Source organism: Mustela putorius, unplaced genomic scaffold (assembly GCF_011764305.1).
Source record: "Mustela putorius furo isolate JIRA1106 unplaced genomic scaffold, ASM1176430v1.1 tig00000083_pilon_pilon_pilon, whole genome shotgun sequence".
In the NCBI taxonomy this organism is placed as follows: Eukaryota; Metazoa; Chordata; class Mammalia; order Carnivora; family Mustelidae; genus Mustela; species Mustela putorius.
Genome location: NW_025421273.1, coordinates 11872873 through 11885645, shown reverse-complemented (window position 1 = coordinate 11885645; position 12773 = coordinate 11872873). Strand labels below are relative to the sequence as shown.

General features: G+C 43.7%; 1 protein-coding gene and 2 pseudogenes across 7 annotated transcripts in view; 2 read left to right on the top strand and 1 right to left on the bottom strand.

Annotated features, from left to right (window-relative positions):
- Nucleotides 1-12773, bottom strand: part of FAM193A (family with sequence similarity 193 member A) — a 161969-nt gene that overhangs the window by 112808 nt on the left and 36388 nt on the right. For 2 of the 7 annotated variants that reach the window (XM_013045736.2, XM_013045737.2), the window contains exon 1: nucleotides 2766-3366. The exons of the other annotated variants lie outside the window; for them this stretch is intronic. The gene's annotated coding sequence lies outside the window, so the exon portion shown is untranslated. Of the gene's footprint in view, nucleotides 1-2765; nucleotides 3367-12773 lie in introns of those variants that run through there. 7 annotated transcript variants of the gene reach the window in all.
- On the top strand, nucleotides 7958-8318 carry LOC101684676 (annotated as a pseudogene).
- LOC106003744 lies at nucleotides 9085-9623 on the top strand (annotated as a pseudogene).

Here is a 12773-nt window from a genome sequence, read left to right as displayed (position 1 = left end):
CCAACCCTGGGCAGCAGAAGGAAAACGAAACCAACAGGAAAAATTTACAGATAGGAAAAAGAATAGCTAGAAAATCAGAATTTGACTACAGCTGGCAATAGTTCCACATACCAATGTTTAATTGTTTTAAACCCCAAAGTCTTCTAACACAGAAATTTAAAACTTCCATAAAGCATAAAGTTTTTTATGCTTAGGGGCACCTGGGTGACTCAGGTGTTTAGGCAGCTGCCTTCAGCTCAGGTCATGATGCCGGAGTCCTAGGATTGTGTCCCGCATCGGGCTCCCAGCTCCAAAGAAATCTGCTTCTCCCTCTGACTCTCTCCCCTCTCATGCTCACCCACTCTCTCTCTCTCAAATACATAAATAAAATCTTTAAAAAAATTTTTTTAGAGACGCCTGGGTGGCTCAGTTGGTTAAGCAGCTGCCTTCGACTCAGGTCATGATCCCAGCATGCTGGGATCGAGTCCCACATCAGGCTCCTTGCTCGGCAGGGAGCCTGCTTCTCCCTCTGCCTCTGCCTGCCATTCTGTCTGCCTGTGCTCACTCTCTCCCCCTCTCTCTCTCTGATAAATAAATAAAATCTTTAAAAAAATATTTTTTTTAAATCAACTTAAACAAAAATCTGCAGTACAGAGGCAATATGCTGATTTCCTAAGTATGTACAGCAGCTCCTAACCATCCCAACAGCCCTATGTTGTTTGTACATTACCATCTTCACCTCACTGAAGAGAAAATTAAGGTGCTAAGTTTAAGAAACTTGTCCACGGGAAAAAAAATAAAGAAAGAAAGAAACTTGTCCACGCTAGTGAGCATCAGAGCAAGGATTCAAACCTAGGCATGGTGGGGGCACCAAGGCAGCTCAGTCGGTTAAGCGTCTGACTTCAGATCAGGTCATGATCCCAGGGTCCTGGGACTGAGATCCACACCAATCTCCACACTCAGTGGGGAGCCTGCTTCTCCCTCTGCCCCTGCCTGCTGCTCCCCAATTGTGCACATGCTCACTTGGGCTCTCTCTCTCTGACAAATTAATAAAATCTTAAAAGCTCTCTAATAAGTATTTGAAAAAAGAAAGTGAGAAAGCAAGAAAAATTAGGAAAAGATATAAAACTCAAGAGAAAATAAATGAGAAAAAGACTTGAACAGGCTTTTCACAAAAGGTTTTTTTCACATAAGTTCACACGAAATCAAAGAGTGTAAATTTAATCACAATAAAATAATAAGCAGAGTAGCTAAAACAAGAAATTGTGAAAATTTAGGCAAGAACATGGAACAATGGCAACACTCAGGCACTGCCTGTGTTGTAGAAATGGGAACAACCATGCTGTGGAATGTGCACTATAATAAGACTGAAAACACATACATATATATCTTTTAAAGATTTTTTAATTCTTTTATTTGAGTGAGAAAGAGAAAGAGCACGAGATTACAGACTGAGAGGGAGAAGCAGACTCCTCACTAAGCAGGGAGCCCAACACAGTGCTCCATTCCAGTACCCTGGGATCATGACCTGAACCAAAGTCAGACGTTTAACTTGCTGAGCCACCCAGGGGCCCTCAAAACACTTATATATGATGACCAAGTAGTTTCTCTTCTAAACACATATTCTTCCTGATATTAAGTTTTATATGCACCAAGATACCTGTATAAGATTATTCATAACAGCTCTAAACTGGAAATAGCCCAGATACCCATCAACTGTAGAATGGATAAGTACACTGAAGTCTATTCATCTAATGGAACGCTTCTCAGCAATTAAACTGTCACTCAATTCAAAACAAATCTTAAAAATATTATTGCATGAAAAAAGCCATATACCAAAGACTGTATGTATGTAGTATACTTTGACTTACATATCATTCAAAAACAAACAAAACTACAGCATTAAGAAAAGTGGCTACCTGCCAAGGGAAAGAAAGGGAATTGTAACTAAAATACAACCTTTGGTGGGCTTTCAGAGTCCCCAAAATGTTCTATTTCTTCATCTGAATGATGCTTATACTAGAGGTCAAATTCAAGTAATTTGTAAAGCTACACATTCATTTTATGCACTTTTATATATTTAACAATTAAAAGGTTTTGAAAAAAGAAATGTTTGACAAAAGAACAAGGTAATTCAGTTGGAAAAAAAAATACTTCTCAATAAATGATACAACTGGAAATCCATAAGAGGAAGACAACAGCCCAAACCTTACCTAACTCTACCGTAAAAATTAATATGAAATGAATAACAGACCTTTATATAAAAGGAAAAATTACAGAGGTGCTGGCTGACTCAGCTGGTGGAGCATGTGACTCTTGATCTTGGGATTTCAGTTTGAGCCCCATGTTGATAGTAGAGATCACTTAAAAATAGAATTTTTTTTAAAAAAGCTAAAATTGTAAGACTTTAATAAGAAAATAAAGAAAAAAATATTCCCAACCTTGGAGTAGACCAAAGATTTCTACTTAAAGTAGACAAAATATTTCAGCCTTGGGATGGACAGAGATGTCTTAGGATCCTAAAAAGCACTAACAATAAGAGAAAAAAACTGATAAACTAGACTTCATTAAACTTAATAAAACTTTGTTCCTCAAGACATGGTTGCTTCTGATTTCTGTCCCAGAATGGAGAGAGCTGGGGGTGGGAGTGGAACACTGCTCCCACACTTAAAATGCAAACCAACTAAATTTCAAGTCCATGACTTTTTCTGAACCTATCAGGGAACTGAGGTCACAGAGCAAACTGATACAAAAACGAAATGCCTGCACTGACTGAGCACACTTACCTGAGGCAGACGCAGCGCGACTCTGGCAGGTGAATCTGTTGAGAACAGACGTCGTACTGTGAAGACTGAGTGCAAGCTGTCAGGATAATTCCTAGGATTACAGAAATTCCTCTGCAACCTCTCTAGGAAATCCAGTGGGTGATCACTGAAGGGATCTCAAAAGAGCTCTAAAACTCAAGGACCATAGTACAGAATTAGGGCGGGGAGTAGCAGCCATGTGGGAGGGGCAAGAAACCCCACCCAGGTCCTTCCCCCTCCATCTCCAATAAGAAACAACAGCCTTACTCTATACAGGGAAGGGCTGTGGTGAACAGTCTACAATGTCGACAACTCCAATTCCAGGAGAAAAGACAGGATCACACAACGAGCCCACAACTTCAGCCAAGGAAGCAACAGGAAAACTGAGCAGACCCTACCCCAAAACTCAGGGCTACCATTCATGTCCAAATAAAAATGCTTCAAATGAAAGTTATTAGAAGACTAGTACCAGGAGGGACCTGAGAGAAATAAGGGTATGCAAATATACACTCTGTGAAGCAACACAAATAGGGAAGACTTAAAACAGAATTACAGGGATGTCTGGGTGGCTCAGTTGGTTATGCGTCTGCCTTTGGCTAAGGTCATGATCTGGGGACCCTGGGATCCAGCCCTGTGTTGGGCTCCCTGCTCACCAGGGAGTCTGCTTCTCCCTCTGCCTGTATGCTCTCTCTCTCTCTCTCAAATAAATAAAATCTTCAGGAAAAAAAAAGAATTACAGAGTTTGAGTAAGTCACCCTCACATTAGACATAGCTCTAGAAATTTGAAGGCTATGGTGCACTGACAATAACCATAGCAACAACAAATCCTAAAAGCTAGGCTGACTCTTAACAAGAGGAATGTAAACTACAGCCCTAAGGGCCTAGTAGAAAGAAAACTGTCCATTTCTGTGTTTAAAAGTGATTTATTACAGGGTTGCCTGGGTGGCTAAGCCATTAAGCGCCTGCCTTCAGCTCAGGTCATGATCCTGGGGTCCTGGGACCAAGCCCCACATCAGGCTCCTCAGTTGGTGGGAAGCCTGCTTCTTCCTCTCCCACTCCCCCTGCTTGTGTTCCTTCTGCCCCTATAAAATAAATAAAATCTTTTTTTTTAAGTGATTTATTTTGCCTTCTACCATCCTATACAATATGTCTGGCTTTGAAGAATAACTGCAATTTTGTAATAATGACACAAAAGGCAAAAAACAAACCACTCCAAAGAGACAGAGCAATCATCAAAACAAGACTCAGATATGAAGCAGGTTGGAACTATATAACAGGAAATTTAAATACCTTAAAGACTATTAACAGAAAAGGTGGACAACATGCTAGATCAGGGGGGTAACTTCAGCAGAGAAATGAACTCTACAGAACCAGTGAACCTGAAGACAGGTCAAGTCACCTGAAGAACCAAAAAGAAAAGGGGCTAGGAACAAGCAAGAAGTGCAAAACAGTATGAAACATTCTCATATATATATAATTGGAATCCTATGAAGAGGTGAAAAGAGCAGAAGAACAATGGTTGAGAACTTTCCCAAATGAATCAGACACCAACCCACAGATCCAAGCAGCACAGAGAATATTAATTAGGATAAATAACAAAAACAAAGCAAATCTGCTTCATGATTATCGCCCCCCAGCCGCTAAAAACAAAAAGAGAAAATCCTGAAGGCAGTCAGAGATAAAGGAGTCACTACATACAGAAGAACAAAAACAAGAATTATACCAGGCTTCTTGTGGGAAAAACAACAACAACAACAACAACAAACCCATGAAAATCAGAAGACAGTGGAGTGATTTTTTTTTAAGTACTACAAAGGAGAAACAACCACCACCTGTTAAGTCAAAATCCTATACCCAGCAAAGATATCTTTCTAAAAATAAGGAGGAAAAAGTTTCTCAGAAATAAATACTGAAGAAATTCATTGCCAGGAGACGTACAAGAAACGTTACAGAAGGTATTTTAGGCAGTAAGAATTTGAGTAAGATGGAAACTTGGATATACAAAAAGAAATGAAGAGCCCTAAAAATGTAATACAAGTAAAATTAAATCAATCTTTTCTTTTTTTTTTTTTAAGAATTGCACTAAAAGATGACTTCTAAGAGCAAAAATAGCAATGTATTGTGTATTTACAGCATATGTAAAAGCAAAATGAATAACATCAATAGCACAAAGAAGAACTGGGAATATACTGTGTAAGGCCTTTCTACAGGCATACCTTGAGAGAGACTATGCGGGTTCAGCTCCAAACCACTACCAGTAACACCAGACAAATGAATTTTTTGGTTTCCCAGTATACTATACCATAGCACAATGAGTGTGCCACAGTGTTATATCTAAAAAAAAAAAAATTTATGTAATATCTTAATCTTAAATGCTTCATTTTTAAATTATCATAAATATAAATACTATATCTATTAAAAAATGCTAACCATCATCTGAGCTTTCAGCAAGCTGTAATCTTTTGCTGCCGGAGGGTCTTACAGTGGGGGTTGCTGAAGGATGGTGAGTCTATGGCACTTTCTTAAAATAAGAGAATAAATTTGTTGCACTGATGGACTCTTCCTTTCCCAAATGATTTCTCTACAGCAAGCGATGTTGTCTGGTAGCATCTCACCCACAGTAGAACTCCTCTCCAAACTGGAGCCAGTCCTCTCAAGCCCTGCCACCTTATCAACTAAGGTCATGCAATGTTCTAAGTCCTTGTCAGATTTCAACCATCTCCACAGCATCGTCACCAGGAGCAGACTCCAGCTCAAGAAATCACTTCCCTTACTCCTCCACGGAAGCACATCCTCACCCATGCAAGTGTTATCCTGCGAGGGCAGCAGGTCACTCGCCTCTCCAGGCTCCACTTCTGGCTCTCTGGCTGTTTCCACCACATCTGCACAGTGACTTCCTCCACTCAGTCTTGAAGCCCTCAATGTCCTCACCAGGGCGGAAGCCCACTTCTTCCAAATTCCTGTTACTATTGACATTGTGCCATGGGAACATTTTCTTAACGGCATCTGGCATAGTGAATCCTTTCCAGAGGATTCTCAATGTATCCCACCCAGATCAAGTGGAGGAATCCCCATCCATGGCATCTACAGTGAACCGTGTCTCTTAAATGGTAAGACTTCAAAGTCAAAATTACTCCTTGCTCCGTGGGCTGCAGAATGGAAGCTGTGTTCACAGGCAGGGAAACGGCACTCATCTCCCGGTATGTCACCAGAGCTCTTGGGTGACCGGGTATAATGTCAACGAGCAGTCATATTTTGAAAGGAACCTTTTTTTCTGAGCAGCAGGTCTCAACAGTGGGCTTTAGACGTTTGGTAAACCTCGCTGTGAACAGATACACTGCCGTCCTGGATAGAGCACGGGCAGAGGAGAGGTAACACAATTCTTATGGATCCTAAGAATTTCCAGAATAGTAAAGGAGCACCAGCTTCAGCTGAAAGTCACCAGCTGCATTAGCCCCTAACGGGGAGCCAGCCTGTCCCCTGAAACCCTGAAGCCAGGTGCTGACTTGTCCTCCGGCGAGGACAGTCAGAGATGGCATCTTCTCCCCAGATAAGGCTGTTGTGTCTACATGTGGAGAATCCGCTGTTTAGGAGTCACCTCCATGGGCGATCCAAGCTGAATCCTATACCCAGCAAAGATACCTAGCAAACTTTCTGCCAGAGATCCCACCACAGCTTCTCCATCAGCAAGTGCTGCTCTCCCCCACCGCCGTGCCCCTCTGTGTCTCCTTAAACCTCACAAACCCACTCTGCTAGCTGCAGACTTTTCTTCTGCAGCTTCCTCACCTCCCTCAGACTTCCTGGACTTGAGTCAGGGCCTTGCTCTGGATTAGGCTTTGGCTTAAGGAAATACTGGGGTGGGTCTGATCTCTTGTCCAGACCACCCAAATTTTCTCCCTATCAGCAATGAGGCCATTTGGCTTTCTTATCATTCATGTGGTCCCTGGAGTAGCGCTCTTAACTTCCTTCAAGAACTTTTCCTTGGCATTTGCAACATGGCTGTCTGGCACAAGAGGCCTACCTTTCGGCCTATCTCGGCTTCAGAAATCCCTTCCTCACTAAGCTTAATCATGTCTAGCTTTTCATTTCAAGTGAGTTATGTGTGACTCTTCCTTTCACTTGAGCACTTAGAGGCCATTACAGGATCATTAACTGGCCTAATTTCCATATTGTTGTTTCTCAGGGAATAGGGAGGCCCCAGAGAGAAAAGGGGGGTGGACTGACAGTACACAGAGCAGTAAGAACACACACAACCTTTATCAATTAAGTTCAACATCTTTTTTTTTTTTTTTTGAAGATTTTATTTATTTGGCAGACAGAGTTCACAAGTAGGCAGAGGCAGGCAGATCGAGAGGGAAGCAGGCTCCCTGCTGAGCAGAGAGCCCGATGTGGGGCTTGATCCCAGGTCCCCTGGATCATGACCCAAGCTGAAGGCAGAGGCTTTAACCCACTGAACCACCCAGGCGCCCCAATTAACTTCAACATCTTAAAAAAGAAGCTCCCCATCCTAATGGGCACAGTTTGTGGCACCCCCAAAAATTACAACAGTAACATCAAAGATCACTGATCACACATCACCGTGACAAATGTAATAATAATGGAAAAGTCTGAAATACTGAGAATTAGGGCGCCTGGGTGGCTCAGTGGGTTAAGCCGCTGCCTTCGGCTCAGGTCATGATCTCAGGGTCCTGGGATCGAGTCCCACATCTGGCTCTCTGCTCAGCAGGGAGCCTGCTTCCTCCTTTCTCTCTCTGCCTGCCTCTCTGCCTACTTGTGATCTCTCTGTCAAATAAATAAATAAAATCTTAAAAAAAAAAAATATTGAGAATTACCCACCTGTGAGCCAGAGATACAAAGGGAGTCAATGCTGTTGGAAGAACTGCACCAATAAAAAACCCTGCTCAACAACACAGGTTGCCACAAACCCTCAGTGTGTAAAACAAGCGCAGTGTCTGTGCAGCACAGTAAAACCGAGGACGCCTCTACTACACTGTGAAGCAGCACAGCAGCATCTGAAGGGAAACCGTGGGGTGAATCTAAAATGTGCAGTGTAAGGCCGAGGAAGATGTGAGGCAAGTGACACCAGCCCTTCGTTGTCATGCAGGGAGCAAACAGCCACTTTCTTCCCCACTCCACCCCCCACCTCGTGGCTGCCCATGACGATTTCCAAAGAGATGTAAGCCACTGGCACTGGGGGCCTTCATGCCACCTACCACCCAATCCTTGAGAAAGTGAAGCTCTTGCTGGGGGAGAAATTGAGGCTGTCGTACTACATGGCAGGTCCCAAACAGTCTTGTTCTGGGCTCCAGCATGCACTGGACTGGCTGACATGGCCAGACCTGCACAGAAACTCAGTGCAGCTCAGTCTATCACGCTGATAGCTACAGGATTTATGTGGCCAGGATATTCACTGGTAATTGCTCCAAAAAGCTGGAGTCTGTTTGCTGTTAATTTTTTGCGGGAGCAGCAGGAATTTTTCATTTCTTTTATATTTGGAGATATAACCAAGAACTAAAAGCTAAAGCAAACAAGTAAGAGCTCCTGAGACGCCTGGGTGGCTCAGTTGGTTAAGCAGCTGCCTTCGGCTCAGGTCATGATCCCAGCGTCCTGGGATCAAGTCCCACATCGGGCTCCTTGCTCCGCAGGGAGCCTGCTTCTCCCTCTGACTCTGCCTTCCACTCTGTCTGCCTGTGCTCACTCTCGCTCGCTCTCTCTCTGACAAATAAATAAATAAAATCTTAAAAATATTAAAAAAAAAAAAAACAAGTAAGAGCTCCTGACCACCCAAACAATCTAGATGTGGACATAACCACTGGGAGGAATTTGATTTATAACTTGGCTATCGAAAAGGTGATAGTCACTGTGCTACTATTTGGAAGGCATTAAAAAAAAAAAGAAAAAAACCCAGACTGGTGCACCTGGTTGGCTCAGTGGGTTAAAGCCTCTGGCTTCGGCTCAGGTCATGATCCCAGGGTCCTGGGATCAAGCCCCACATCGGGCTCTCTGCTCAGTGGGGAGCCTGCTTCACTGTCTCTCTCTGCCTGCCTTTCTGCCTACTTGTGATCTCCATCTGTCAAATAAATAAAATCTTTAAAAAAAAAAAACCAAACTGTAAACTTGGGGGTTAATACTTGATTCAAAAGAAAAATAAAGCAAATTTTTAATAACAAACAAATAAAATACACACTGTAAAGCCAGGGCTGGACCTGGCAAGGCTACAACAAGGAGATGCTGTACCAGCAAATGCACTAGAAGGTCTGTAAGACCTAGTCTCACAAGGACGACTTGAGATGGCAAATAGTCTCTGCACTTAGTAGAAAACAAAATCCAAGCAAACAGACCAGATATTCAGCCATCGAGAACGTCTGGAGATTCTGTCTAGCAAGGAGCCCTCTGACAAAAGACAGAATGCCAAACTTCATGTGGACCACTGAAAGTATCATGTTCAGCACCTATAGCCTATGCGGAAACTTCCAGCACCAGTGATACATAAGGGAGCAGCAGGGATGACAAGAGGAGTTTCTGTACCAGACTTACACCACTAATGACTCAGATACCGCCATCCTAATGGATGACTTGTAGCAGTTCAATTCCTCCCTCCAGAAAATTCACTATGGCTTAGAAGACCTCACTGGAGCTGGGTGCGATACTCTGGAAGGACTCAGGGCCCAGAGACTGACCTTGAAGGGGGCTCAGATGAAGATCTTTGATGCTGCCAACATGCTGAGCTTGTTTATAGCATGAGGGGAGAAGCGGGCTTTCCAGAACAAATACTTTCTGATGGGTGGGTTGCTGCTCACCTGTGTGGTCACGTTCCTCGTGGTACAGTACTGGACATGAGCCAGCCAATCCCATCAACTGAACAATATTACCACTGTGTGAGAGTCTGTGTGAGTGTGTGTGTGTAAGAGAGAGAGGAGAGCCCAGAAGTTGCCTTCTGAAATGTATGCCCATCGTAACTGTGAAGACCCTCCAGAAATAATCGTGATCCGTAACCCAGTGGAAGTTGCAAATCTGCTCTGTTTTGTGTGACTCCTTGATGGGGAAGCTAGTGCCACCAAGAAGCATGGCGCTTACGGGGCGCCTGGGTGGCTCAGTGGGTTAAAGCCTCTACCTTAGGCTCAGGTCATGATCCCAGGTCCTAGGATAGAGCCCTGCATCGGGATCTCTGCTCAATAGGGAGCCTACTTCCCCCACTCTCTCTGCCTGTCTGTCTGCCCACTTGCGATCTCTGCCTGTCAAATAAATAAATAAAATCTTAAAAAAAAAAAAGAAGAAGAAAAAGCATGGTGGTTAGGAAATAAAAGAAGTTCCTATTCTCTTTCTCAAAATAAATAAACAGAAAATTTTAAAAAAATGTACACTGTAGGGGCGCCTGGTGGCTCAGTGGGTTAAGCCTCTGCCTTCAGCTCAGGTCATGATCTCAGGGCCCTGGGATTGAGTCCCACAACAGGTTGACTGCTCAGCAAGGAACCTGCTTCCCTTCCTCTCTCTCTGCCTGCCTCTCTGCCTACTTGTGATCTCTCTCTGTCAAATAAATTAATAAAAATCTTTATTAAAAAAATAAATAAAATGTACACTGTAAACCCAAAGGCAACAAGTATAAAAATATTTTAAGAGGTATAAATATATCAACAGAAGAGATAAAACAGAACCATAACATGTTAAATTAAACCCAGAAAAGGCAGAAAAAGAGGGAAATGAAAACAAGAAATAAATGATGAACAGAAAATAGCTAGCAAGATGGTAGATTTTAATCAAATCCTATCAATCCTATCAATGGCTGCCTGGGGCCAGAGGAGAAGAGGGACTGGCAAAGGAGCACATGGGAACTATGCAGGGTGATGGACACTTCCTAAGTCTTTTTTTTAAAAGACTTTATTTATTTGACAGGCAGAGATCACAAGTAGAGGCAGGTGGAGAGAGAGAAAGGGAAGCAGGCTCCCCACTGAGCAGAGAGCCTGATGCAGGTCTCGATCCCAGGACCCTGGGATCATGACCTGAGCTGAAGGCAGAGGCTTTAACCCACTGAGCCACTCAGGCGCCCCGAAATGTCCTAAGTCTTAACTGGGGTGGCAGACATTTGTCAATCCTCCTAGAACTGTATGTTTCAAATGGGTGCATCCTACCGTGTGTGAATTATACCTCAATAAAGTTTATTTTTCCAAGTAAAGAGCGAAAAGTTAAAGAAAAAGCAAACTACTAGAATAATTAAGAATGCCTGCTCCAGACCCGACGGCCCAGCCTCCCTCACTGGCGCATCCATGCCGGCATTACTCGCCCTCCCCTCACCTCAGCTCTCTCATGCTGGAACACCCCTCATCCACCGACCCTAAGGCAGCAGCAAGAGCTCCGGGCCCCAGGCCAGCACACAGGGAGCACCCGTGCAGTGCAGGCTAGCATGAAGGGGACTCATGAAGAACAGGACTCAGGAAGAACGACCTGTGTCCAAACAAGAGATCACACAGGGTGGCTCCCCACGGGAGATGCTGCTCCAGGCAAGCAAGTATCATCTGACTAAAGGCTCAGAGAGAATTTTCTAAAATCGCTGTGGACAAGACAGCTCAAAAAGCACTGCACATATGTACTATATTCTTATTATCTCAAGATACATTTCTTAAATTACTCACTTTTTTCGGGTTAAGATATATTTTATTTTTTAAAATATCTGCTCTACATTTTCAGAGATGTTAACTAACATCCAACGAGAAGAGACAAAGTGCTCACAAGCTGAAAGGTCTGGAAGCTTCCCCTTGGAGAAGCTGGCTCATCTAGAGGCTACTAGTCAAGGGCTGTGGGGTTCCCAGGGCTGACCATCTACTCAGATCCACGCTTGGAAGCTCCAGGCCAGACCCACGGGATATCGACTGCAGCGGTGCAAAAGGGACTCCAAGTTAGAAGCCCGTTAGAGCTGTCTGTTCTCACTGAAGGTGAGCACGAAGAAAAGTTAAATACAAACAAAACATTATCAGAAATAAATTGATAGGGGGGCGCCCGGGTGGCTCAGTGGCTTAAGCCGCTGCCTTCGGCTCAGGTCATGATCTCAGGGTCCTGGGATCGAGTCCCGCGTCGGGCTCTCTGCTCAGCAGGGAGCCTGCTTCCTTCTCTCTCTCTCTGCCTGCCTCTCTGCCTACTTGTAATCTCTCTCTGTCAAATAAATAAATAAAATCTTTAAAAAAAAAAAAAAGAAAGAAAGAAATTGATAGGGGTGCCCAGGTGGCTCAGCTGGGCATCTGCCTTCAGCTTAGATCAGGGTCCCAGGATCCTGGGATCAAGTCCCACATCAGGCTCCCTGGGAGCCTGCCTCTCCCTCTCCTTCTGCTCTTCCCCCTGCTCATGCTCTGTCAAATAAGTAAATAAAAACTTTAATAAAAAAAAAAAAAAGAAAGAAATTGACAGAAACACACCTCATGGTTAGAAAATACTCCATTTTCCTACATTCCTACTTCTGTACAGCTCAGTCCATATTTATGGAAGACCTACAATTTGCTGAGATGGACCCAAAGCCCACATACATGTTCTGGCTCTTAAGAAAACAGCAAGGGAGTGGACTGTTTCAACATCATGATATAAAAAGATGTGCACGTTACTATACAGCAGCCCCAAGAACAAGAAATGACTCACGTGAGAATACAAAGCTAAGCACCAAGTGCCGGGCATTATGCTAAATAAATGCCATACATGTATGTCCTCCAATAACTCTTAGATGACCCAAAAGGCAGGCACTACTGTCTCTTTTTTGTTGTTGTTAAAGATTTTATTTTTTGACAGAGAAAGAAAGCACACAAGCTGGGGGAGTGGCAGGCAGAGAGAGGGAGAAGGAGAAGGAGACTTCCCACTGAGCAGGGAGCCCGATATAGGGCTCAATTCCAGGACCCTGGGACCCGTCACCCGAGTCAAAGGCAAATGCTTAACTGAGCCAACCAGGTGCCCCACTACTGTCTCATTTTAAAGCAGTGGCACCTGAGGAGCAGAACCAATGGGGAGGCC